The sequence below is a fragment of the Phyllostomus hastatus genome, unplaced genomic scaffold (genome assembly GCF_019186645.2).
Source record: "Phyllostomus hastatus isolate PE091 unplaced genomic scaffold, TTU_PhHast_1.1 phas_scaffold_46, whole genome shotgun sequence".
Taxonomy (NCBI): Eukaryota; Metazoa; Chordata; class Mammalia; order Chiroptera; family Phyllostomidae; genus Phyllostomus; species Phyllostomus hastatus.
This window is the reverse complement of record NW_025334032.1, coordinates 44,190,202-44,217,357: the sequence shown is the minus strand read 5'-3', so window position 1 is coordinate 44,217,357 and position 27,156 is coordinate 44,190,202.

The window sequence follows — 27,156 nt, the reverse complement described above, 5'->3', positions numbered from 1 at the left end:
TTTGAAGTATCCTTTTAGTGTGTCTGTGTTACAACCCAACAGCACCCGTCTGGGTCTTTATCTGCAGAAATCCGAAACGCTAATTCCCAAAGATGCATGCCCCCTCGGTCCACTGCAGCACTGCGTGCAGCTGCAAGGGACGGGGGCCGCCTCAGCGCCCCTCACTGGGCAGGTGGAGAGAGAGGGGGCGGTGCCTATCTACGCGGGCATCCTCCTCGGCCACGGAACAGAACGAATTCTTGCCATTTGTGATGACGTGGACGGACCTGGAGGGTGTTATGCTCAGTGGGATCAGTCGGGAAAGGCAAATACCGTGAGATTTTATTCACATGTGGAATCTATACAACAAAGCAAACAGACAAAACAGAAAAAGACTCATAGATACAAAAACCAAACAGGTGTTTTCCAGAGGATGGAGAACCGCAGGGCGGGGTGGGAAAGGTGGGGGCCTTAGGAAGTACGGATGGCCGGTTATAAAGTCGGTCGTGGGGGTGTGGAGTCCAGCACGGGACGGGCGGTCAGGAGGATTGTAACAACCACGGGCGGTGCCAGGTGGGCAGCGGACCAGCGGGGGGGGGGGCCACTTCATCAGCTGCAGAAATGTCTAGTCACGATGTTCTACACCTGACACTAACAGAAATCTCAATGTCAATGTCACTTTAAAGTAAGTAACTAACTGTAAAGTTGGCTTCCTCTGCACCAGTCTTACAGTAAGATACTGTATAAGCGGCTGTTCCTAAATGAAGTGGCCAGGTGGAACGGGAGAAGACACCCCCTTTCCCAAAGCCCGAGCCAGCAAGTGGGTGATCTGTCCACTGTTGTCGTCGCTGGCCTGTCTGAGGTTGCTGACCTTGGGGAGGGTGGCTGGTGTGTAGGGGTCCCCTGGGAGGACAGCAAGGCTTGCAGGATGAAAGGCATCCTCACTCACTAATTGTTGTCATCAAGGCACAGCCCATAAACCATGGACCCTGAAGAAGGATCAGCATAAAGAACCAATCGATACATCGTCTGCTACAAGGACACTGAACTGCACTCACTGTGTGAGCATCTAGGGTCTGCGCCTCGGCCCCCAGCTAGTGAATGGCTGCTTGTCTGCTCTGTGTATTCATTCGTGTGCCAAGGAGCGGGGGAACTGAGAGGCACAAAGCGTTCAGAAGAAGAAACATCCAATGTTAAGTCAGAGCGGGAGGCACGGGATGCGGAAGGCCCTGAACTTGCTCCCTGCATCCGCCGCGAAACCAGGGGAGAATCCAGGCGGGCAGGTGCCAGAGCTCCGCAGGGGCGGCGGGAAGTCCGGCTGGGTAGGAGGGCGGGCCTGACAACCCTCAGAGACACAGCAGACTTCTAGGTGTGGTCTCCGTCGGGGCAGAAGAAGGAAGCGTGGCCAGTGTCAACCACAAAGAGAAAGAGCCGGCCTCTTGCCGCCTTGGAACGAACCACTGACGGAGGAAGACAGCGTCCTGCCGTCTAATAAATCGGCCCCCGAATTATTAGACCAAGTGCATGGCGGGCCGGGGCTCAGAGAGCCGGACTCTGCCGGAGCAGGTCTGGCGCCTGGAGGCTGCGGGGAGTCTGGGCAGAAGTGGCTGGGGGGTGAGCAAGGGGGTAAGAGATGGTGTGGTCCGAGGATGGGGGTCCAGGTTACCGTGAGAGCTGGCTGCTGTCGTAGGGTGCGCTTCCAAGTCTTCGGTTTCTACCCGCCATTCCTCACTGTGAGTGCTGTTTCTCATCTCAGCAGGACGGAGGTGAGAAGTTTACGTGGAAACAGACTAAAGTGTTTCTGCTCTTTGGGGCTTGGGTAACTAAGGAAGAGTTACAGGAGAAGAGATCCGAAATCACGTACACTTTCCCACACCATACACGTGTTTACTCCGACCCCTTGGTGACCGTACAGGCTGCTGACACGCTAAGTGTTGATCTGCGAAGCATTCTGACGCTCTGTCCTGTCGTTAATAACAATCACGCGCAATTGTTTCTTGAGGGCGCGCTACAGCCCACGCACACTGCTGAGCACTTCGCACGCACTGATTCGCTGAACTAGAGTCGCCTGAGGTTGGAGTGGTCTCTTCTCTGCACGAGGGACAGGGGGTCGTGGGCCGTCAGGTGTGGGCCACACCGGACGCACATGCGGCTGTCGGCCCGAGTCCTGTTCCTCAGTCTCCGCGCCAAAGTCCTCCAGACATATAAACCCTTCTCTTCCCTGTCCTGTTGTTCTGTTTAACTCCTGGATGACACCCACTGAACTAATTTTACGGCCCGCTAGTCCCATTCCTTGAGAAACCCCGCCCTGAGCGACGCCCCGAGCTGCAGGTGCTGCTGGTTTAGGAAAGGCCTTCACACGCCGTCAGCATCTCCCTTTGCCCCCACACACCACCGCCCTGAGGGGAGCCAGTGGGCGGGAAAAGGAACGGTTGGTGCCTTGCCCCGGGTCTCCCAGCTGGTGGACCGCAGGGCGAGGGCTTCAGCCTGAGGCGCTGGCCCCAAGTTCTCCCCTTCTCCGCAGCCCCTCCCTCCCCCACGGTCCGAGCGTGCGCCTTCCTTACTCGAGGGAAATGCAGGGGCTCTGTGCCAAGTAGCTGCGGGGGATGTGGGGGGGAGGGTTAGCTCATCCTAATCCCTAACGGGGCAGGGCAGGGCGGCAGTCACGCCTCCCCAGGCAGGGAACTTCTTGGGGGACAGGGGTTAAGCCAGCCCTGGCCATTGTCCTTGTGCCTGGAGGCTAAGGCACCTCTGAAATGCCACAAGGAGGAGGCCCGTGAGGGTATTACCCCTCAAGAGAGCACGTAATCGTGTTAACTCTCCTGCAGCCCCACCCGCCGCCAGGCCGTCGTCTCTCACGTCTCCTGGAACCTTCCTGAAATTCCCTCCTGAACCCACAGGCATACAGTGAGCTGCACAGCTGCTGCTCCGGCAGCACCGGGACCTCGCTCCGCGGCACCCGCTGTCAGCTGGGCTCCCAGGAACACGCACACTCTCTTCAGGTCGGACGCTCCTTACGTCGGCACCTCCCACGTCCACCACGACGGCCTCCATGGGCCACCCAGCCACCTCCACCACCGGGACAGCCCGCTCCGCGCAGAGCCGCCTCGGAGACCCTGGCGAACCCAGCTCCAGTGCACCCACCCTCCGCCCAGACTGCCCCCCTGACCCTGCCTGGAGCGACCCTCCCTGCGCTGGAAACGTCCGCGGCCCTGTCTCCTTCTGCCTGGACAAGTCTTCCGCTCCGTGCGGCTCCTCGGAGCTCCTTCCTGTGCGCTGACATGGGGCGCTGCCCTTCCCATGAATGGTCAGATGAAGACCATTTGAACTTCCACTGTGCTTAGCCGAATTTTGTTTTTAAACAGCGGCCCCCCAGGAAAGTCCATTCTTGTCTGAGTGTCAACACCCCAGAGCCGATGAGAGGGAAGCAATCCAGCCGCTGCCCAGACCTCCCTTCTGCCTGTGATCGCATCGGGGGCTGAGGCTAAAGGAAAACGGAGAATTTGGGAGCAGTCCGTTTGCTCGGGGGAGCCCTCCCGCTCTGCAGGCCCCACCAGCTTCTCGTCCTGGGGGCCGGTGACGGACTGGCAGCCCCGACCCTGCGGGCGTCCGGATTCCAGTTAACCGCTCTGTGCAAAGCACCAACGTTTCCCGCATCAGCGGCACAAATCGCACTGCATTTTAGTTTATTCCCTGGCGTCGTAAAAACAAATCTAATCCGACTTCGAACTAAGAACAGGAAAACACACGACGCTGGAAGGTGTTTCCCATGCGGACGTGGCTGGAAACCAGTGCAAAGTCGTGATGAACAGCTCAGACACGCGGACCGCGTTTCTGCAAAGGCCCATGGGAGGCAGTGGGAGAGGACAGCTGGGCCGGGAGGGCTGCGGTTACGGTGGCTGTGCCTGGTGCAGAGGTCAGTGGCCCTCGTTTGTATCAGCAGCGAACTCTGCCTTCTAACCAGTGCACGGGAGGTTCTCGGCGCCTGACAGCACCCCCAGGCACCCTGGGCGTAGATATTTAGACACCTGGAACCTTCGCATGCCTCCTGGCTCCCCTGAACATGTCCCTGCGTCACGGCCCCACCCCCTGAACAGGGACACTGCATGCCCCCCCCTAGAATGGTGCCCTGCACGAGGCTGCCCCCTCAGTGCAGCATGCCGTGTAATAGCGAAGGCGGGCTTGTTGCATTCTTGGCCTAATTTCCTGGCAGAAGTTTCATCGTTTTAATTAACCTTCCTGGTTTTTATGGTTAATATTCCCCCTTGTCCTTATGTGGGCGGAGTTGACTTTGAGCAGGATTTTGTTTGTGGACACGGATCTGGAACGGCGTCCCCTTCTTAAGGTTTCGAGAAGCTGGCCGTGGGAGAAACACGGATAAAGGGAAATGGGGGAGGGTGGGGGGGAGGAGGTGCATCTCTGCTCCTGACAAGGCTGCGGTTTCTTCTTCCCGCTGGGCTGCGCTGTCTTAAGGCAACCGCGTTTCATGGTTCACTGAATCCGTGGATCGTTCCAGATTCGAGCATGAAGCAATTGCTATGAATTTCCTGGTGCAGCCCAGAAAGCTCAGGGAAGTGGTAAGCTTACCGACCTGAACCCAAATTCAATCAGCGCTTACATTACAGAGAGGTGGCCTTCACCTTCGCCCCTCACCGGAGTGGCCGGGCTCTCCTCGGAGGAGAACCCGTTGGTGGCCAATGTGCTCCCCGGAGAGGAAGTGATCGCATGTGCATATGCCCACGAAAATAATTTTAAACTGTGTCTTAGGTATAACGAAGTTATGATCATGTTTTGGAAGCCTGTAATTTCTCTCTGGGCAAGCCAATAAAAATAAATGTTGCAGAAAATAATTAGAAAACAGGACAGTAATTTATACTCCCCAACTTCATCCTGAAATCTGAATTTGCTTATTCGAGCTAATGGCTCTGCATCAGCTGCCGCCCCCCCACAGCCTGCTCCCCGAGTCTGAAAACATGTACAGCGGGCTCCACTCCACGGGAGTTGCATGCCACCGACGCAGCAGCTGCAGCGGAATTTTTGGAGACTGACCGTCCCGTGGCCAAAAAGCAGCACAATCAAGATTATGTTGAAAGTTCCCAGACAGTGTGAATATTAGAGCCTTTTTAGTGCCGTGGCTTCTTGCGACAGTGTGTTTTGCCGAACGAGATGAAAACAGAAAGCGAAATGAGATGGGGGGAGAAGAGGAGGAACCTAGAAAGAGCGTCTCCGGATCTAAGTGCCCAGTTGGCGACAAGCCATTCCCGTGTTCTCCACACGCTGTGCTGGGCAGCTCCGGACACTAGAGCACTCCGGCTAGTAGGCACCAACCGAGGACGGACTAAAACCAAAATAAGGACGGACTGGAAGGCCATGCTGCTGCAACAGGAGACAGGAAAGGTTGGGGGGAGGACACGTCCGGGGCAGGGCATCTCGCACACTCGAAGGGCAAGTGCGAGCACACCCCAAGTGCCACTGTGACTTCTGGACACGCCGGCGAGCTCCCTGCTCAGACGCCAGCCAGGCCACGCCCACATTCCCAACACACAGAAAGTACAGGGAGAAGGTAGGTTTCGTCACTTTACATCACTAAGTGTGTGGCCACGTGTGACACAGAGATACAAAGCAAATACACGCTTCCTGTCGCAAACCACAAAGCAGACCGAGGACGCTGCCATCGGTCCCTTGGGCGTCACCCCGCTGGCCGACAGCAGGGCTGTGCGACTAAAACGGAGCTCCCCCGACCCCGGCGGGACGGTCTCTGTCCTTCCGCCCACGTAGAATCTCCCCTTCCTCTCACGCTCCCTCGGAGCGTCTCTCCTCTCACTGACCTTCAGTGTGCGTTTCTCTGCCTTGCCTCTGCGACAGCTAATTTCACGTGTCAGCCTGGCAGGGCCACCAGGTGCCCCGAGAGGTGATCAAACATGATCCCAGGTGTTCCTGCGAGCGCTCCCTGGGTGGGACTAGCATTGGAGTCTGTGGACTGAGTAAAGCAGACCGTGCCCCCCACCCCGTGTGGGTGGGCCTCGTCCGAGCAGTTGAAGGCCCGAACAGAGCAGAATCACGGACCTTTGTCTGGCAGGAGACTCCTGCTGGAATACCTCCAAACGGGGAGACAGATTTTTTTCCACCTTTGGACTGGGACTGAGGCATCGGCTTTTGCTGGGTCTCAAGACGTCCAGCTTTGGGGGTGAAAATTATCCCTCAGCTCTCCTGAGCCTCCAGCTTTCTGACCACAGACCCTGCGTCTGGGACTTCTCAGCCTCTGTAATCCCATGCGCCAATATCGTATGCACACACCCACTCTACTGGTCGTGTTTCTTCGGAGAACCCTGAGACACTCTCCACCCCACCCCAGCCCACGGTACTTGCCACACCTTCCCATCTGACCACGCCAACACTCACGCCCAGTGCCACGTCCCCTGCCCTGACTAGGTGCACGAGGAGGCAACCCCGTAACCATGGCGCCCGGCTCCCCCCACTGGGACCGCTCTCCAGGCCAGGGGGCGGAAACACCGTGGCACTTCAGAGCTAGACAGGGGCCCCGGGTTCACTCTGTCCTCCGCCCGCTCTCCAGAGAAGCAGCACTGAGTTTCTGGTGTGTCTCCCCCCACCCCTGCAGGGCGCTCACATGTCCCCCTCTCCGTGCTGGCTCTCCCCTCCCTTCAGTTCCCACACTGGGCCTCAGGGCGCCCTTCGCCCTGGAGATGGACTGGCTTCCAGGGTCCCCGCGTGTGACCTCTCGGGCTTGAACTAGGGCAGACTGTGGGTCACCCGTCCTGCGGGCGCCACATGCACTCAGACGGCAGGTGAGCCACTTACTGATTAGTCGGTCACTCACTTACTTACACATTAATTTACTTAGAATTTACTTATAAATGAGTAAGTAATCAATGCACTGTTCAACTTAAAACAGTAACCGTTAATAACTAACCATTGACACTCTGATGTAATGTTGGTTAAATCAAAAATAAAGGTTATTCCTGGCTGGCGTAGCTCAGTGGATTGAGCGCAGGCTGTGAACCAAAGTGTCGCAGGTTCGATTCCCAGTCAGGGTACATGCCTGGGTTGCAGGCCACGGCCCCCAGCAACCGCACATTGATGTTCCTCTCTCTCTCTCCCTTTCTCCTCCCTTCCCTCTCTAAAAATAAATAAATAAAATCTTTTAAAAAAGGTTATTTTAAAAAATAAAATAAATTATTCTAATTAAAATATGCTTTTGCATTTGCCAGGGACCAAAAAAAAAAGGTCACAGATCAGTGGATCAAAGTCAAAAACACCATCCCGTGAATGTGGCGATGCTTTCAGCCATCGATCGCAGAAAGCTCAAGCCCCAAGGTCAGGTTCAGTTCAACACCAGGGCTGAAATATAAGCACACGTTCGAATAAAAGAAGTGGCCATTACGCTTATTTATGGGTACTTATGTGAAAACCAAACGGCATGCCAGGTGGTGGAGCACGTTCAACGCTTCCAAACAAGGGTTTTGGGGCCTCACACTCGCCCAGTGCCTCCCTGCTCCTGAGTGATGGGAGTGTCGCCTCTGTCGTCCATCCAGACAACCTGGGCCCCCCGACACGCCGGTGGTGGCTGGGAGTGGGCGCCGCTGAGTCACGGTCCCATCTGCAAGTACGCACACAGTTTCATCTGCTTGCAAAGTTGGCGACACGCCGATCAGCCCGCTGGGAAGCCTCGGACTTGCTGTCATCAGCACATTTTTAAGTAACAGCTAATCAGAGGGCAGGCCTCCCTTGTCTCCGCACAGAAAACACTTGCTTCATTAAGCACTACGTTGATGACTAATATGATACATTTAAATAACAAAGATACACTTTACGAGCGCATTAACTGATAACGAAAGAGGCAGAAGAGCATCCTTTTGAAAAGTGAGCTTGTATCATGTCCATAGTGTCTGTCACATTTACTTGAAAAATTGCAAATGTTGCATAAATTATCATAGGAATACAAGTTTAATTTCTGTTATGATGCTACTTATCCCTGTACCTATCAAAAGGTTAAAAAATGACGAGCAGCAGACGAAGTGGAAAGATTAGATCAAATAAGTGGATGCGAAATGAGTGAGCAGGGTGTTCAAAGAACACGCTTTAATCCCGGGAGAAGAGTTGCATTGAGACTGGACGAGAGTTACATATAATGACTCCTGAACTCCGTACATCACTGGAGATCTTCCTCTGTTTTGCCTCCTGCTTCTGGAATCAATTACCTTCCGGAATCAATTACCTCTTTTTAGCAAGATACTAGCATTTCGCATCACCACACGATTCCAGTGAAAACTGTGAAAAAATGTTGCGCGTGTCACCGCGGTGAAATTTCTCGTGTGCCGGCCAGCATTAATCGGGGTAAAGAAGGAAAATAGCTCAGACACGATTTTCCCTGATGAAGAGCACCCCGCTGGCTTTCTCGCCGCTCTTTGAAAGCACCGCCGGTGGCGCCTGGCAGGAAACAGCCCCCTTGCTTGCCGAGTTCTGAGATGCCCACGCAGGCAGCAGTGGGCGTGGGGTGGGATGCTTCTAGGACGCCGTTTCATCTCCATAGTAATGCACGGAGCTGCTCTCTACCCAGGTCTCCCCCAGCTTCAACACAGCCGGCTTCTCACTGCGTCTAAAGGGGCGCCGGCCTGGGGTGTCTCCCCCCGGCAGTGCCCCTCGTCAAGTGGTGTCAAACACTCGGTGGGGTTGCAGGCTGCTGCCGACTCACCTGCAGAACGCGTAAAAGCGGGGGGGGACTGACGACACCGCTCTGTTCTCCCGGAGACTGTGCCCAGACGCGGCCCCCGGTGGGAGAGCAGGTCCCCGACAAACACGACATCTGAGAGTGGTGAGGGCCTCGCTGGGGAGCCCAGGGCGGGACCCGCTGGGGACCTCAGACTGGGCTCCGCAGTCTGGCGTGGCCCCGTGACGAAGACCTGCACTGGATTGCTTCTGCGTTAAAAAGTTAGCCTCCGCTCCCGAAAACGGGGCCCTGGAGCAGGAGCCGCGATGGACTACGCCTCACTGTTCGCGGTGGGAGCAGCCTCAAGGGCTCCCGCTCACAGCCACCGGGGGGTTAGGCCTCCCTCTTTGTAAACGCCCGGAGAACCATCCCTTCGTCCGCATTACACTTAGCATCTTGAATCTGGTAGTCAAGGCTCACAATTCCTACTGGATGGAGGAGAGAAGTCCTTTTTCCCCCGATTCATTTCGCATCCCCCACAATGCTCAGCAGCGCGCATCACGCCCAGCAGATGCCCAGCAGTTACTTGTTCAATACGCTCCTCTGTGACTCGCAGCTCCTTCGATACCGAGAGCCCCAAATCGACGTTTATCACGGCAGCTTCAGATCAGCTCGGCTGGACGCGAGAGTATTTTTAGTTTTCCGTGGATGATCCCCGTGTAGCGTCTCTCGTCGTGAAATGTGAGCAGGTGCCTTTGCTGGCACGCTGCCCTGACACGTCTATAAATAGGACTCACTCTCCGAGAGCCCCGCTGCCCGTTCAAGGCAGCGGAAGCTCACTGTCTGCGATGTTTAGGTGTTTCCTTAGAAAACACACTTTCTTTACTCACGAAGCAGGAATTAGCACCACAAAGCACAATGCAGAGAGAGTGCACAGAATGCAAGGAGTGCCCTGGAAAAGTGATCATCTGAAGAGGGAGACACACGACACGAAGACCCACGTGCCCCACGCGTGTCCCGTCTGCGGGTCACCAAGGATAAGACGCGCACAGGAGTCAGTTCGTTCCCTCGTCGCTCGGACTTGACCCTCACAGCCTCCGGTTTCCTACTTCAGCCGCCTCTCCAGGGCCGCCCGCCCACCAGCAGGACCAAGGACAGTGCCGTCCGAGAAAAAGCCCTGGATAAATAAATGTTCACTGACCTGGACAGCCATGGTGAAAGCCAGCTAAGCAGACAAAACTGATCGAAAAACTGATTTTGCAACGTCCTTGAACTAATCGATGATTTTTAATAACTGATCCTCCTTCGTATGGAAAGTGCAGATTGAAGGCGATGCACCAGGAGGGTGCCAGCAGTCATCACACATGAGCCCTCCGAAATCTGGGAGGCTTTAATGCACCGGGATTCCCTGGGGCCACGGGAGGTTCAAAAGCACTGCTCACGGCCAGGCGGCAGCCTTCCGCCCGGTCGGGACAGGGCCCGGGCGCCCTGCGTGCCAGCACCTGCCCTCGGCCAGCGCGCGGTGTCCTCAGTCTCAGCCACAGGTGGGAGAAGCCTCCGGCTAGAGGCCCCCCAGACGATGCCCAGGCCCGCGGAGGGGTCCGGGCCACGCGGCCTGACCGACGACCAGGGAGAGAAGAAAACGGGCCTGGTGGGCGCGCACAGTGCTGCCGCACAAGTGCCCCGTCCTTCCCGGGGGTCTGTCCTACTGTCCATCGGGGACAGAGTCCAGCACAGGTCTCCCCGGGGCCCCTCAGAACGAGGTCCTCACGTAGGAAGCCAGCGCGGAAGTCTCCTTTCTACACGGGAGCAGTGCTTCTCCTTAAAACGTCCAACAATTCCTTTCAAAAAACAGTCTTTTTTGAGAAGTTGATTGATTTATTAACATCTGTAATCCTTGGGAGGCAAAGTGGCCATTCTGACACCAATTGAAATTTCCCACAAGTGCACATTTATTTTTCAGAAAGTCAAAGATCTTCAGTGGGCCAAAAAGTCTGTGTGGTTTTTTTTTTCTGTACAATAAAAAATGCATTTTTTTCACCGATAACTTTATTCATTTGGATATTTCCAGTCTGTGTCTCTCTCCCATGGGGTAGAACATTGATTGTTCTCAATTAACGGCTCGATTTGATCTCTATCGACTTCAACTGGCCTCCCCAGCTGCGGGGCACCGTCCAGAGAGAAATCTCCAGCCGAAACTTCGCAAACCCCTTTGACGCATTCAACCAGTCACAGCACCTTCTCCACACACAAAATCCCGCCAATGCTGATAAGTTTTTTAAATGCGCGCTGCTGTGACAGCTGTCACAATACAATCTAACAAAACCGCGTTTGAACGAAGTGAAAGACAACTGAACGCCTCCAGAGCCATCTTCTGGAAAACAAACAAACAAACAAACAAACTTCTTGGCCGCCCAGGATATTTTCTGGAAACGTCGGCTTGAGCTACACACCTGAGTTCCAGCAGCCGCCCAGCCTCCACTCACCCTGCTGCACCCGCCCACCCACCTGTCCGTCCACTCCGGGGACCCCAGCACGCCGATGCCAGTGCCCGCTGTTCTTCTCCAGCTCCGGGTTCCCTCTCTCGCTGCACCACACAGCTGTCCTCAACGTGGCTTAGGAACCACCTGGTGGGTGTGTCTGTCGCGTGGCAGGTGTCTAGGTAGCTCCAGTCCCCTCTGGAAGTGGCCCAGCAGTTTTCATGGCCACTGTCGCCTAGCCCCCAGAGTCTCAGCACATGAAACAGACGCCCTCAGGACCTGCTTCTGCCCTGCGCGTTTTCTCACAGCCTCCGCGGAGACCCAGCAGTGTCTGTTAGCCCACTACGGCTCCTGGGCCCTCCGAGTCAGCACAGCCTCCTGAACGGAACTAATCCCTCCTAAAGAGGCCACGGGACCCACCCATGACATTTTCAGCATGTTGCAGAAGACACAACAGGAAGACGAAGTTGCTTCGTTACACTGAATCCGGATTTTGAGATTCAGAAGGAATATGGCACTATTCAAATCCAATAGTAAAATTTTAAATTATGCAATATGTATACAGTTAAAATTTAATATGCTTTTTCACCTCTTGAGTGAGAATCCCTAGGAAAAAAATAACTTGTATTTTTAACGGGGTCAAAGGATTTTGCTACCCCTGCAAATACTTTACTGATAGTCCTCTGGGTGCTCGTTTAAACTGGTTCCCAGTGCACCACATGGACTGCCAATCATCCCCTCCTCTCTTCCCAAACCCCCGACCCCCACGTGGCTCCTCCCTCCCTGTGCTGTGCTGTGCTGTGCCGCAGGAATCGGCCAAGAGGGCAAAACTTAAATGTTCTCACACACAAAAGAAATAGTTGCAGATTTACTGTGAAGGATGCAGTAGCTCCTCGCTCTCACCGGTGTGCACGCTGGGAGACTCATCCACTAACACTGTGAAAGTGTCCGTATCGCCATAAAAAGTAGCTTACGCGTCTCTTTATTTTCTCACATGAAATTCACCCTCAGCAGTGTTTCCCAACCCCAAGCTTTTCTCGTCACTTCCTTGTGCTGCCATTCAGGGCTCCCCCCACCCGGTCCATTTTCTGTGAACTGAAAGTTGCATCCCAGATAGTTCATGTTTAATACTTGCGGTTAGAACACGTCATTGACGATTCACATCAGCATTCTTTTTACTTTACTTGAGGACGTCATAGACACTTAACAGGACCTGTTTGCACTCAGCTGGTCCGCCCTCTGAGGCCGGAGAAGATGAACAGCCAAACGCCAAGGAGACATTGGTAGAGCTGCTCCTTCAGGAAGGACTGGGCGCGTGGGTCTCCCGTGCAAATGTCAGCTCAAGGCTCAGCAGCTCCTGCCCAACCCCGTCCCCCCACCACCCCCGGCAGATGTACCCGCCCCCGTCTCAGTCTCAGTCCTCACACCGTGCCCTGCACAGACCTGGACTGAAACTTGACTGCGCCCCATCGGCCTCTGAGGCTCTCACGGGGAAAACACACCTTTGTGTACACGGAGTGGAGCATGATTCCAGCCCACGACCAGGGCGCGATACACGTCTGTTGCGGGAGTCAATGAGCTGATGAGCCGTGCCCATTCAAACGATGCCCCTCAGCCTCCCGGCCCTCCAAGACCTTCCTCAGGGGTTTCAAATTAGTAGAGAGAATTTAGCTGAGCTTTTTTTTTTTCGATTTTATTTTTTTTTTAGAGAGGGAAGGGAGGGGGGGAGAGAGAGAGAGAGAGAGAGAGAGAGAGAGAGAGAGAGAGAGAGAGAGAGAGAGGGGGGGAGAGAAACATCAATGTGTGGTTGCTGGGGGTCATGGCCTGCAACCCAGGCATGTGCCCTGACTGGGAATCGAACCTGCGACACTTCGGTTCGCAGCCCGCGCTCCATCCACTGAACTACGCCAGCCAGGGCTAGCTGAGCTTTTTAAAACTCCGCCACTGACTCTTGGGTCACGTCGTTCCAGGGCGATGGAAACAAACTCGGGCCCATGATGAAACACACGGGGAGGAGATGCAGAGCTGAGAGAACCGAGCCAGGCGGAGAACATCCAGGATTCGGTGAGCGCCGAGGTCGGAGGCCCCGGGGCCGCAGATGGATTCCCTGGCGCCTCTGTCGGGGGTAGGGGGGGACGCGCTGGGACTCTGTGTCGCCCCTCTCACCGTGGGGAGCTCCAGGACCGCCACCCGATCGGCCCCCTTGGGACGGGAGGCAGAGCGGGAGTCAGCTCTCGGACCCGCCCCTGCGTTTTCAGGGCGGAAGAGCCGCAGTAATGAACCTGACCTTATGGAAAGGAGACGCCCCTCCGCCCGTGCTCTGCGCAGAGGCCGCAGCCTGCCCTGGGCTTGTCGGCTCCGCGGTTGGTTGTCCTCGTCCCGATAGCACTTCGTTATTTATCCTTTTGTTCGATGAATATTGATCAGGAACCTGCTCTGCCTGGAACCCCCCGCGCACCGAGCCCATGGGGGCCCCACCCGCCCGGCGCTGGCGCGCCTCCCACTCAGAGCCAGGACACAGACCCGCAGCAGCAGTCAACCCACGCACGGCTCGCCGCGGGGCGGTGGGCGAGGGGGGACACGGCCGCCGGAGAGAAGCGGCCGACAGTGTGGGGCTGGGGCGGACGGAGCCGCCCCCGCGGAGAGACGGCCCGGGGCGGGGTCTCTGAGGATCCGGGGCCTCCAGGACGGGATGGGCAGTGAGCCCCATCCACGCACACCGGGCACGGGCGGGGGCGCCGGCTCACGCAGACGGACGCTGCCCTGAGGGGCGTTACTGCAGGCGGAAAGTGAGCAGGTCCGCGCGTCTGGGGAGGGTGAGGAGCCCTCGCAGCAGCAGAAAGTCCGCAGCCGCAGCGGCAAGGCCGAGGTCGAGGGGCCGAATCCCCGCTGGCCTCGGAAAGTGCGTGCATGCGTCTCCCTCCAGATGAGGTGGGCGCTCTCTGGAGGCTTCTGAAAGGTGGTGACAGTGTCTAACGTGTGCTTTAAACGGTCCCCTGGATCGTCGTGTGGGCAGCAGACTTCCGCGTGGGGAAAAACACGCAGGCACGAAACCCGGTTAGGCTGCTGTTACCAACCTGCTCAGACACGGTCTGGCCTCGGGGGCTGTCACCAGAGACTGGATCAGCCGGCACCTTAATCACGAGCGTCCGGGGCTCCAGGGCAGGGAGAAGTAAATTCTCTTGTCCTGGGCCCAGGAAGGCGCGCAGGCTCTGACCACAGGTGCCTGGTGGCCAGAGATGTTTCCCCTTTTCAGATCTGTACTGCCCCATGAGGCCCAGACAACACTGCGTGCCCCTACTGAAGAGGCAGCAAATGAAGTCTGAAAGGGCACCAGGTATCCAGGGCAACGATGCAGCCCAGTAATGTTTCATTTGCATAATTGATGCATCGGCTGCAAGGTCTAGCCTGAGTTTGTCACCTTGTGCCAAACCTTGTCTCCCTCGCGTCTCCCTTATTCCAGGCTCTGTCATTCAAATGCAAGGCCACTAGGGACAGTGCGGAGGTCAGACCCTGCACGTTCCGGGGGGCACCATTCACAGAACAAACAACGTAAACAGGTGGCCTAGACGTGTGGAGTGCGGGAGACCTGCCATCCCCCAGCCACCCAGTCCAAAACTGTGGGCTTGACCATGTCCCTAAACGCAGCAGGTCACTACCTCCTTCCACCGCACACGCGTGTGCACACACACACACACACACACACACACACACACACAACCCTACCTCCCTGCTCCATAGGCCACGGTGACAGGATCAAGTGTTTCACACACACCAGTTGTGACAGCCCTTACTGAAACACTGCAGTGCTTCCCCGTCCACCGCAACATAAACCCTAAAACTCCTCAGTGTGACACTTTGTCTTCCAAGATCGGGGCCTGTCCCCCTTTCCCTCTGATCTGGGGCCGGGACCCCCAGCAGCAGCCCTGCGCCTCGGCTCACACTCCCGGCTCCAGCCCAGACTTGCCTCAGCGCCAGCTCATGGGGGGAGAGAGGCGAGCATCCTGGTGTCTCCTCTTCTAAGGGTGCAGATCGTTCCGGACCAAGCCCCACGCTCATGGCCCCCTTTAACCCGAATTACTCCCTTTCTCCAAATGCAGCCACACCGAGGGCGAAGGCTTCACCGTGTGGATTCTGGGCACGGGCACAGGCGGTCCATCACAGACGGCACCCACGGTCTCTGCATCGCAGACACGGGCAGTGGGAGGCAGTGCCGCGTGTGACAGGGGATGAGGGGGCGAGACAGCTCAGGAGGACGACGGAGTGAAATGCACCGTCAGTCTGGACCAGGGACAAAGTGGAAAACACGTCTCTCTCGAGGGCAGAGGTCCCGCCCTGAATTAGTCAGTTCCACATTACCACCAACCTCAAACCACTCACAAATGTTAAAATAAAAGGGTCACGAGCTACGTCAAGTCATGCTAACCGAAGAGCAGGGTTCACGGTACTAATAACGACGGACAGAATTCAAAGTCAAAGTTAAAAAGAGAGGTTTTGTATGCTTGGGCATGGTCTACCGTGAAGATGCAACAGGAATATCTATTGCCCAAAATACCAGCATGGGAAAAGGAGGTTTGCTGTTGTCGTGTGGAAAAAGACATGAGGGTTCTGACTGTTACAACAGTGTCATTAACTCCAGAGAACGTCACAGTGCAACTGAAACCTACTGGTCCCCACCCCATATCCCTAACTATATAATGCAAAAAGTGTGTAGGTACAGATCTATAGGCGTACACACATACAAAGTCTGATCTTTTATACACAGGAGAAGTTGGCAGGTAGGAAGGGAGACGTCACGCGCCCTGGGCTGCTTCTGCATTTGAGACGAGCAGAACACAGAACACCCATCCGAATGCATTTCCCAGGTCACGTATCGCGTGAACGAAATGACTGTGCCCCAGCCACGCTCAGGAGAGACAAATGAAACTGGTCTGAAGGAGAGAGCTCCGCGGGGTGTGTAATTACACAACATCGCACACACACACAAAATCAATAGCTTCCCTTTGTGCCAGAAATAGTAATCAGAAAGTCATCATGAAAGTTATTCCGTTCCCAAAAATCTTCTAAGAAAACATCGCCAGCACGACGAATGTGAAACCAGACGCGCGTGTCTCCTCGGAGACGACAGCAGGACGTGGAGGAGGTCGTGGTGGGCGGTTTCAACACGGGGAGGGCCCGGATGGCGAGACATTCACGTGACGAAGCCGTCGGTGCTTTCCAGACTCACGTGCACGTTTTTCGCTCTTCCTGTCACAGACCGCTGTGAGCCCGGCGGGGCGGGCCACACAACAGAAACCCGTGTTCGCACCCAGTCCCGGAGAAGGGACGCCCGGGACCCAGGCGCTGGCCGGCTTGCTTTCTCCGGGGACCTCTCTCCTGGACGTGCAAACAGCGGCCTCTGTGCGCACCATCCCTGGGGTCTCTCTGAGGGTCCCAATGTCCGCTCTCGTATAGGGTCCCGGTCATCTCAAGTTACGGCTGCCCCAGTGACCCCTGGACCTTGTCACCTCTTTAAAGGTCCCGTGTCCAAATGCAGTCACTCTGTGGGGTGCGGGGGTCAGGGCTTCCGTGGGTGAATGTCGGAGACACTAACAAGAATGTAGCTGGACGACTGAGTCGTGACCAGTCCTGTTTCCTCTGCTTGGACACAGGACTGGGCCCGGCTCCCAGGGGTCGTGGGTGCCAGTGGGGTCCCCATTCCAGGCCGGGCATCGGACCCCCTCCATCGTCACGGCTCTCCCTCCTGCCTGCCGTGACGTCAGAAGACTTGCACTTCACACTGGCTGCGAACCAAAGCATCGCAGGTTCGATTCCCAGTCAGGGCACATGCCTGGGTTGCAGGCCATGAACCCCAGCAACCGCACATTGATGTCTCTCTCTTTCTTTCTCCCTCCCTTCCCTCTCTAAAAATAAATAAATAAAATCTTTAAAAAAAAAAAACACTTGCACTTCAGTGACAGCATCAAAGAACAGAACGTGCCTGAGTCCCTGAGAGCGCCCAGCACCCCCACCTGCGCCGGCTGCTGCAGCAGCGGGCCCCTAACGAGTGTCTATGCGGGGTGGTGGCATTTTCTTTCGCACGGCGGCTCCCCTAGGACAAATGGGGGTACCCGGAACCAGTCATTGGGGGGCATCCCCTCCACGGAGACCTCCGAAACGCCCCCCACTTCATAGTGGTAGCTCCCAGTAAGCATTTCAATGTTGTATGGAAAAGGGGTTTGTAAAAAAGCTGATGCTATGAACTGAATGTCTCTGTCCCCCCAGAATTCATGCTGAAACCTAAGCCCCAATGCGAGGGCGTGAGGAGCTGGGGCCTTTGGGGGCGATTAGGTCGTGAGGGCGGAGCCCTGACGAGTGGGGCCCACAGAGACCCCCCTCCCCGCCCCCCACATGAAGACACAGTGGGAAGATGCTGTTGGTGAACCAGAAGGAGCTTCTCACCAAACACGCAATCTGCTGCCACCCTGACCGTGGACTTCCCGCCCGCAGAAACACGAGAAACAAACGTCTATTGTTTCAGATGCTCAGTCTGCGCCACCTCATCCCAGCAGCCAAGCTGACAACGAGGACCTTCTTTACAGGACAACCGTTGTCGCCACAGGAAAAAAGCAGCCGCTCTGAGGACCTCTGGGTAGGACAGGTCCCAGAGACGCCCCGGGGACGAAAGTGAAAACATAGGTGGATGTGCGCCCCACCTGGAGGCCAAATCCTTTTAAAAAGGGCTCAGAGTGTTCAGGGACACCAAAATGAGAGGGTGCCCTATGCGCCGCTGCTGCAGCCACATGTCCAGACACACAGCCGTCCACACACAAGGAGACCACCGCAGGGCGCCAGGCCGCTGCCCTGCAGGGGATGGTGGGCGGTGCGGCAGTGGGCTTCCGGCCAGGCCCCTGAGTCTGCCCACTTCTGCTCGAAGTCAGCCTGAAAGGACCCTTCCGTGGAAAGCTGGGACTTTCAAACTTCTCCAGTGCTTCAGAGGTAGCCACGGGAGGACTCGGGTCCCTGAGCAGACACCGCCTGGCGGCCAGGCCCCCAGCAGGCCCCCCAGCGCAGGCCAGCTTCCCAAAGGCGTCCTCCTGGGCAGTCGCAGCGCTCGCTGGTGGAAAGCAGGAAGAGTAGCACTGACATCTGCCTCCTGGACACGTGCGCGTGCAAAGACTGGGGACTGTGGGGAAGAAGGAACAAAAATCCTCACGGAGAGCCAAACCCTCCACAGCAGCCCGACAGGAAGAAGAGCTGCGCAGCAGGCGGAGAGCGCGCCAGACCAAGGCGAAGGAAGGGACGGACACAGACAGCTCCTCCTCGGTGTGGCCCCAGGCTTCCTCCGAGCCGCGCGCAGGCGGTGGCAGGCGCCACGCACCAGGCTGCGTTCACACACAGCACACGGCCGCTGCACGGGTCACCCCGTGGGCTGCAGCGCCACCCCTCCGCCAGAAGGGGGCGGAGTCGATCCCCGGCCAGGGTGTGCATGGGAGGCCACCGGTGGAAGTTTCTTTCTCTCCTTCTCCCCCTCCCTCCCTCCCTCCCTCTCTCTCTCTCTCTTTTCCTCCCTCCCTCTCAAATCAGTACAGATATCCTCGCGGGAGGATTAAAAAACAGTACTAAAATAAAATAGGCGGAGGTTTTCCTCCCCTGACGAACTCCGCTCTGCCCGCGGTTCTCTGGCAAACGCGCCCCCTGGAGCTTGTCTGCCCCGCAGCCGCGCGGGCGGCTCGCCGCGTGCGTTAGAAACGCCGGCAGCCGGAAACACCGACCCGGTGCCACCCCGACACCGGGTCTCGGACCCCTGAGCACTGTGCCCTCCAAAACCGCGGCGGAGACAAAGGGGGCGGGGCGCTGGGACCCCGCCTGGGCGCTGGCAGGGAGAAGGGCTGTGCGCCCTCGCTCGCCTTGACAAATTCATCGTCTCATGTAGGACGAAGATGCCCGCGGTCACAGTCACAGCACTAGGAGCAGCCAGTAAGCCCGAGACCATTCGTACTCCCCGGGAGAGCGTTCTGACGCTTTAAACAGCGCTTGTCCTTGTGCACAGTAATACAGGGAACACTCTGGCCTTGTCCGAGGTCCTCTCCATCGACCCGAAGACACTAAGGTTATCTGAGAGTCAAGATAAACCCTGCGGGTGGGGGCCCTACGGCCCGGCTCGGCTGGAGGGCGGGGCCGAGGCCTCACACCACCGGGAGGGGGCGTGGCCTCGTGTCTGCGCTGGAGGCTGGGGGTGGGGGGCCTTGTTCAGTGCTTTGGGGTCGTCACTGTGTCCAGGTCAACCCCCAAGGCCTCGACTAGACACCTGTGCAGAGAAAACTGAAGTGACGGGCAATTAGGGAAAACACTAGATCAGCCTTCTCCCCACCCAGAAAAGACTTGAAAATTGCGAGCAACGATGGGCAGCCGAGGCTGCGCGACGGGACAGGGCGGGGCAGAGGAGGAGCCGCCTCCCTGCGAGACGGCCGTGGCAGGTGCGGCGGACCAGGAGTCCTGGGCACCGGGCTGGGGGAGGCCTCCCACTCGGGGCAGACACAGTCACGGAGCCCGGAGATGCGTTCGGGGCGGCGCAGGGAGCCCTGGGCTCTGTACCCGTGGGCAGCGACCACGCCCACGGCTCTGGCGAGCTCCTGGGGACACCAGCGGGAGAAACCCAGGACTGCTGGGGCTAAGGGGGGGTCCGCTGGGGGGGGCCCGGGGGTAGGAAGCCAGGGGGGTGTTTCTGTCACTGTTTTGTGACCCTGACTTCACTCCTTAGGTACCGTCGTCAACGAGGAAGCAGGGACTTCACCGAGAGGGAAGAAGGGGCTGGACGCCGCCTGCCCTGGGGTGGCGTGGGTCCTTCCTGGCGGTTCTCGTGAGCCCTCGCAGCCGGGGCGGCAGAGAGGAGACCCCAGGCCGCGCGCTGGCCCACGCACACGCACCTGCCCTCCCCCCCACACACACACACAAGGCGGCGGCGGGACGCCCACACCGGGAGGCCGGCCGAGGGCCCGGATTCAGACTGCGGCGGCTCCCAGGAGCACGTCACCAAAGTCAGGGCCCCGACCCAGCCGTTCCGAGCCCTGGGAAGTCCTCACTTGTGCCTGAACACGGGCGGGGCTCGGAGCGGCTGGGGGCAAAGGCACGTGCGGAAACCGTGTGCGAAAAACAGCAGTGGGAGAGCAAGCAGTGTCATTTAGACGTGCATGGGGACACGGAGGCCTGTTCCGGAGAAGACGAGGAGTCCACGGAAAAGGGGAGAAGGGCGCTGCCGGATGGCTCCGAAGGGAGGGGGGTGAGCCCATAGAAGCGCCCAAGCCCCGCCCCTGCCGGAGCAGCCCCGCCCCTGCCGGAGCAGCCCCGCCCCCGCCTGAGCAGCCCCGCCCCTGCCGGAGCAGCCCCGCCTCCTGTGGGGGCGGGGCACAGAGCTACACCCTCCCTGCAGGTCTGCAGGGGCCTTCGGGAGCCCTGGCTGGACAAGGAGCCCCCCGGGGGCCACTCGGAGTGGGGGCTAAAGCAACTCACATGGCCAACTTCAAAGTCAATGGGAACTGAAAACACACTCCCCTAAAGAGACGGGGTGTGAAATAAAGTGAAAATAGCAATAAAACGCATCCCACAAACAAGCTGTAAAACACAGGTAAACAAAAGGAATTCCTCGCCAGACGGCCAAGCAGGGGCTGACGCGAGCTACGTGAACTGCCAATCAGACAACCCGACCGAGGAAACAGGGTGGAAAACCTAGAAGAAGACGTCCATCCACAGACAACTTGGTGAATAATGAGGACGACAGGTCCCATCAGCGGGAGAAAAGTCAGTAATGCTGCCGCGGTGACCAGACAAACGCCGGAGGAAAAAGCAACACTCTCGGCCCAGCCGACAGCTCAGAAGCACCAGCGGGGACAGACATCCGGCTGGAGAAGTGAGGCAGCAGGTCTTGAAAAGGAGCACGTGGGGCTTTGTCTGTCTATTTCTTTTTTGTCTTTGTTTCATCTTAATTCTGAGAAGTCGTTTCTGAGCACGGCCAACAGTCCAGACGCCGTCAGAATGAGGGCTGAGCACACAGCAAATCTGACTGCAAAGCCGGATCGCAGCTCCTGTTTGGGGGAAAACCACTCGAGGCGGAAAGACAGAAGCCACTCAGGGAAGTGTCTGCCACGCCGTCACGAAGGACAGGCTCATCTCCCGTGCATATGCGCCCCCAGCGGCGGGTTCTGGCTGTGTGGGCGGAAGAAGGGCCCTTCCCTGTCCGTCGGCCGCTGCTGAGCGGTCAGGAGAAGCGTCGTGGGCCGCTGCCAGGTTCGGCCCGAGTCCCTGACAGGTGGAGCGACTTCAAAGACTCCTTTGAAGATGCCAGGCCCGAACCCTTGCCAGCCAGCTCAGAAAATTATATAAAAAAAAACAAACCTCATCATTTTCTGGAAAATGATCGAAGTATACAGATCAAGAGTGATCACCAAGTTCCAGAAAAATAATGAAAGGTAATGCCAGCCAAACGCATCCTGGGCGTCGCTGAGTTTTGAGGACACAGGAAAAGCATTTTAAAGCACCTAGGCATTCACCTGCGCAGAAAGAAGACTCGGGCTCCTCCCCAGCCCTGAACCCAAGAAGACGACCCAGGCAGCTCTGAGGCAGGCTGACGGGGAGCCATGCGATCCGAGAATTTGCTGTACAGCCGAGTGATCTTTTATACATGAAAAAACCCTCGGATACACAAAGGAGGCCTCAGAGAAGAGGCCACCCAGGCAAACTGGCAAAAACGACTCGACCGCATACATATACATGCAGAAAGGGGAGCACCGGGAACGGGGAGCCGCTGAACCGTCATTTGTCTGTGAAGGCAAGGGGGACAGGAGCCGACACCGGAGACCTTGACGGTGACAGGCCCCCCGTGGGGCTCGGGCACAGCGGGAGGGGAGAACGGCTTCGTGAAGAGACTGAGGAAGACCAGCACCGCGCAACAGGAGACTCAAAAACCTCGTGCACGTGGGTGGTCCCTTCCTGACAGAGACCCGCGGTGAATGCTTGAATGCAGCTAAGCTAATTAGTATAATTAACGGCAGTCCTGGAGGAAGCAAACATAGGATAGTTTTCAAAGGAGGGAGAGGAGCCGCATCTCAAGTCTGCAGAGTAAACTGACGACAGACGGAGGAGGAGTCAGGGAGGAGAGGGGGGGAGGGGACAGCTAGAAGGCTGGACCTCATGTCTTACAAACAGAGGAAAGACAAACCGCATGAATGCAGGTCGGCCGGCCGGCGGGACAGACACAGAGCATCAGACAAGGCTTCGCAACGGAGTGCACAGAGGACTCCGGACCCAGTGCAGAAAGGATCTGAGAGAGGTTTGGGCAAACGCTTTCCCTGTGAAGGTGCTGGACCCTGTGGGTGGGATGCCCGCAGGGCTGACCAACCTGCATGTGGTCGTCAGCAACCGCGAGAGGCACTCGCGCTCCCTACCCCACGGGGGGCAAACACGGGGCCCGCGGGCCGAATCCCGCCCCCCACCCGGCACCTTGTTTCATCTGCCCCTAGCTGAGGGGCAGTTACACTTACACAGTCCTAAAATTGCATTCGGCCCCTTGAAGGCAGCTGCGAGGCTGATGTGGCCCCCGGTGGAAATGAGTTGGACACCCCTGCCCTCAGGGCCTTCCGTCCAATTGTCACCAAACCCCATCACAGTACCCGGAGCACCTGTGAACCCACCCCCAGCCCCGCGGCCAGCGCCCGAGGGAGACGGAGGCCAGTCACCTCTCACGGAGCCCGGCCTCACCGGCCAGCTCATGACAGACCCCCGTCCCTGTCCCCTTCCCCGCCAACCCGCCCCCACCCCAGTGGCAGAGGGAACTTCCAAAACTTCAGCTCCACTGTGTCCTTTTCCACGTTGAAACCTTCCGCGACTCTCGGCTGCATCACAGCGCAACTCGAACGTCTTCAGAAAGACTCCTGAGGACCTCACAGTCGGGTCCCTCCCTGGCCCTGCACCCCCATGCAGCTGGGCCCCTCCCCTGGCCCACAGAGCGCCACCCCCGGGGAGAGCTCCCTGGCCACCCTCCCAAGGGCTCGGGTGGCCCTGTCACCGTGTCCCCCCTGCAGCCTCCCCGGGACGCCTTCGATGCATGGCCACGGCGGGCCGCCCTCACCTGTTCCCACCAGACCGAAAGCCTCATGGGAGAGAGACAGCCTCTTCGCACTTGGGCCCCACAGCCCCCACCCCACAGACGCCCAGCCCTTGGCAGGCCCGGGGAGCAGGGGGGCTCCGGCCACCGCAGGACCCCAGTACCCCGCAGGGTCACTCCTCCCTGCTATTCCAGAGGGAGTGTCACACTTTATTAACACAAACCAGTGCACGTCCAGCTTCCTAACTGGGCAGGGAACGTACTGACTGCCCCCAAACCCCATCTTAGCTTCCAGAGGCTTGGGGACCTAGCGAAGAGTCAGAAGCCAAATATCCAGTGTTCGAACTTGGCAGTAGCTGGTTCCAAGTTTTACGTATACCGAGTTCTGTGTAGCTACTTTTTCCCTAGGACTTTATTTAGTGCGCACACCCACCCCAAGAGGAGAGGACTGCGATTCCTGTCCCCACTTCACAAACAGGAACACAGAGAGGGCAAAGTCACTGCCAGCAAGGAGAGCCGGGCCGGGCACGGGGCCCCTGCACACGGCTGCACCGCACCAACTCCACTCTTGCCCCGTGCCACGGCTCAGGGGCGCCCACTTTTATTATTGTCGGCCGGTGTTTCAGCCAGCTCCCTACCACGTGACTGAACTCCCCGTGCAGTAGCTTTGAACTCACTTTCCAGGTAAGACGGAAGCAGCAATGTGTCCAAGTTCATGAAAGCACTGGCGGCTGCTGGCTGTCCAGTGACCGCCGGGCAGCGCCCGCAGCCCCTGCGGGACGCGTCCCATCTGACTCTCAGAGCAAACTCACCACCTCGCCTTCCCTCCCCACACCCCCCCCACCCTCCCCGTGCCCCAGACCCTCCTTTCCGGATGCCTCTTTGCAAAGGATGGCTCCCGAGAACACCGCCGCTAGCCCACACACAGTTTTTCTCAGTAATAAGCCTTAGATGTTTTGTAATGCAATTAGAGATAAAAGATGATAGATGATATTTTTAAAATGGAGAAAGGCCATCTTAAAATACAGCAGGGAAACCCCATTTCACAGAGAATTAAAAAAAGAAACAACAAGGGCATTCTGATAAAAGTCAGCAAACCGCGCTAGTGAGGACGTGGAAACAATTCAAACCTCCAGGACAGGTCAAGGTGTTAGCAAGCGTCTGGTTGACTTCTAAAGGCGATTCGAGTGAAAGGACTTTTTTTAATGACGTTTGTGAGGAGCACTCACTGAGCGACCGAGGGCTGGTGAGAAACGCTGACTTCGGGACGCGGTCGCCGCACAGCTCCCACGCACGCGACACGCAGGTCCCCAGCAGGAGCCCCTGCCCGGGCGTGTCGTGCACGGGTCACGCGGTATTTGTGAGCGCGTCATTCTTACCTTCGGAGCCGGAGCCGGGAGCAGAGGAAGGGTCCGCCCACTCACCTGCACCGAGGCGTCTTCTCCAGTGGACCGAGAGGGTGCACCGACGCCCGACGGTGGCAGGGAGACCTCCCACGGAGACAAGGGAGAAAACCTCACCTGACATCATCAGAGAAAAGCAGGGGCCTGTGGGCGATGAGCTGCCGGAGGCCCGCAGCAGATTCAGAACTCAAGTCCCCCTCCAGCTCTGGATTTGGGGAACCCCCAGCCCGTCACAGAAGCAGGTGGAGCAGGCCTGGGAGGCCAGACCGCTCCAGAGCCACAGCCGGCCCACCTGGTCTCACGCTTCTGGCCAGGCCAGCTGGGGCCTTACGTGGGTTTGGTCCCAGGGAATGCACCTGGGCCCGGGCCCGGGCCCAGGCCCAGGGTAAATCACTGGGGAGGAGTCACAACACCCCGGGTTCTGCACGGGCTCTGGCCTGCCACTCCCTCACCTGATTTCACACGCACCTGCCCCCAGGAATGAGCAGCACCTGGGGGGCCCGCCACCTGTGGGGCGGAGCCAGCCCTAAACCAACTCTGTAAAGACTGCTCTCCCAGCTGGCCTGCCCTCCGCCCCCAGGTGGCTGGTTCTCCCCGGGCTCCTGAGTGGCCCCCAGGCAGGCTTCACGGCAGGTGAGTCACCGCCACCCACAGGCCTGCACCCAGGACGACGCCTACCTGCCTCCCAGGTGCTGGGGGCGGGGGAGGACACCGCGCTGGAGGAGGGCAGGATCTCCAGCAGCCGTGACAGAAATAGCCCAGCCAATTAAGACTCCAGCTGCAGAGAGACAAAGATGCACGCTGGAGCAGCAATCACTCTGCACTGTGCACGGGCAGGAGAGCGGCCCTGCCTTGCCCTCGGGGTTTGGTGACCCGGCTTCCGAGCAGGGCTGGCCAGCTGGGCTGTCCCGACTCCCGAGGGCCAGACCGGCCTCTGCCCGCTCCGCACTGGGGGGGGACTCAGCCGGGCCAGGGGCCCCCGGCCCCCCGGCCCTCCCGGCTGCGCTCCCCCAGGGCAGGCCCCAGAGCTCGTGCAAACGGCCCTCGGGAGGGAACCACAGGACACAGCACACCCGTGGGACCGTCTGGAGCCCGTGGGACTCCGGGGACTGGGCAGGCACCTGCTGGGGAGCGAACCACCACGGGGAAGCGAGCGTCTCCCTCCCACATTCTGTGCGGCCCTGGAGGGCAAGCAGGGCTGCGTGGGCTGGCCTGCCGGGCCCCGTCCCCCTCGGGCGGAGGGCTGAGTGTGGGCGCACCCTGGGGCGAAAGCCCCATCTCCTGTCACAGCCGGGGGGGGGGGCCTGCAGGCCAGCTGGGGCCCTCCCTGCGGGAGAATGATACACCGTGCTCGTCCTCGGAACTACCCCCAGGGGCCTGCCCACCTCAGTGACCCGCAGCACCCACTGAGTTGCCCCTGATTCTCCGCCCAGTCCCACAGCACGCGTCCGGTCCCCTTCCTCTGCGGGCCCACCTGTGACATACAAGGTCACCTCTGCCGGCCCACCGGTGACGTGCAAGGACCCCCTTCCGCCACACCTCACCAACACGTACCACGGGACTGGCTGATGGCAGCCGTCCTGATGAGCGTCTGAAGGGCGTACCCTCCTGCTTTCAGGCCCCCGACGGTGAGCGGTGCTGAACACCCCCGCGTCTGAAGTGCTGGGCGAAGATGTGTCCACCCAGGCGGACGCTGGGTTTTACTTCTGCAGCTCTGGCGGGTTAAACCGCCCTGACAGGTGGCGCGCTCTCCGCGACCGAGACCGCCTGCAGCATTCGCCGCCGGGGTAGCTGTTGTTTTAAAACGCAGCAAAGCAAGCACCGCGAGGAGGCTGAGGTGCTTGGCCTCAGCACTCTTCAAAATAAATAGATGCATCTCATCAAGAATTAGGAAAGTCTCCTGTGAGTATGAGCTCAAAAGCCATTATCGTGATAGATTGAATCTATATAAACTATAATTTACTCACCCCCTACAACAGCTGATACTGAGGGACTGGAGGGTGCGGACTCCGAGTGTGGATGGCTTTCCTTCTGAACTGCTTCATAATCATCACTACATTTAAATTTAGTGAGTAATTATTCCATTAATCAGTGTGGCTCCCTCTAACATATAGCCCAGGACTAAAGGAGATTAAATACAGAGGAACTCAATTCTTACACCCATTTAATTCCCATTTATGAGCAGGTGGATATAAAATACACCTATAAAATAAAATTGGAAAATGGTAAGTGTGATTTAAACGTTTCCAATTCTACCAGGATTAGGAGGAGGAAAAGGTAACCGTACACTTTATCGCATATGCATTTTTTAAATCCTTACCTCGTTCTTCTCTTTAAAAGCTCACGTCACGTCCGTTACGACGGCTACAGAGACGACGAGACTCGTCGGCGAGGGTGCGGGGACACCGTGAGCCTGGGAGGCCGTGGGTGACGGGGCGGCACGGACGGGGCAGCCTCTCTGGAGAGCAGCGTGGAGGGGCCCCAGAGCGTTACACGCGGGCCGTAGGGTCCAGCCGTCGCCACGCTGAACGTGTGTGCACAGGG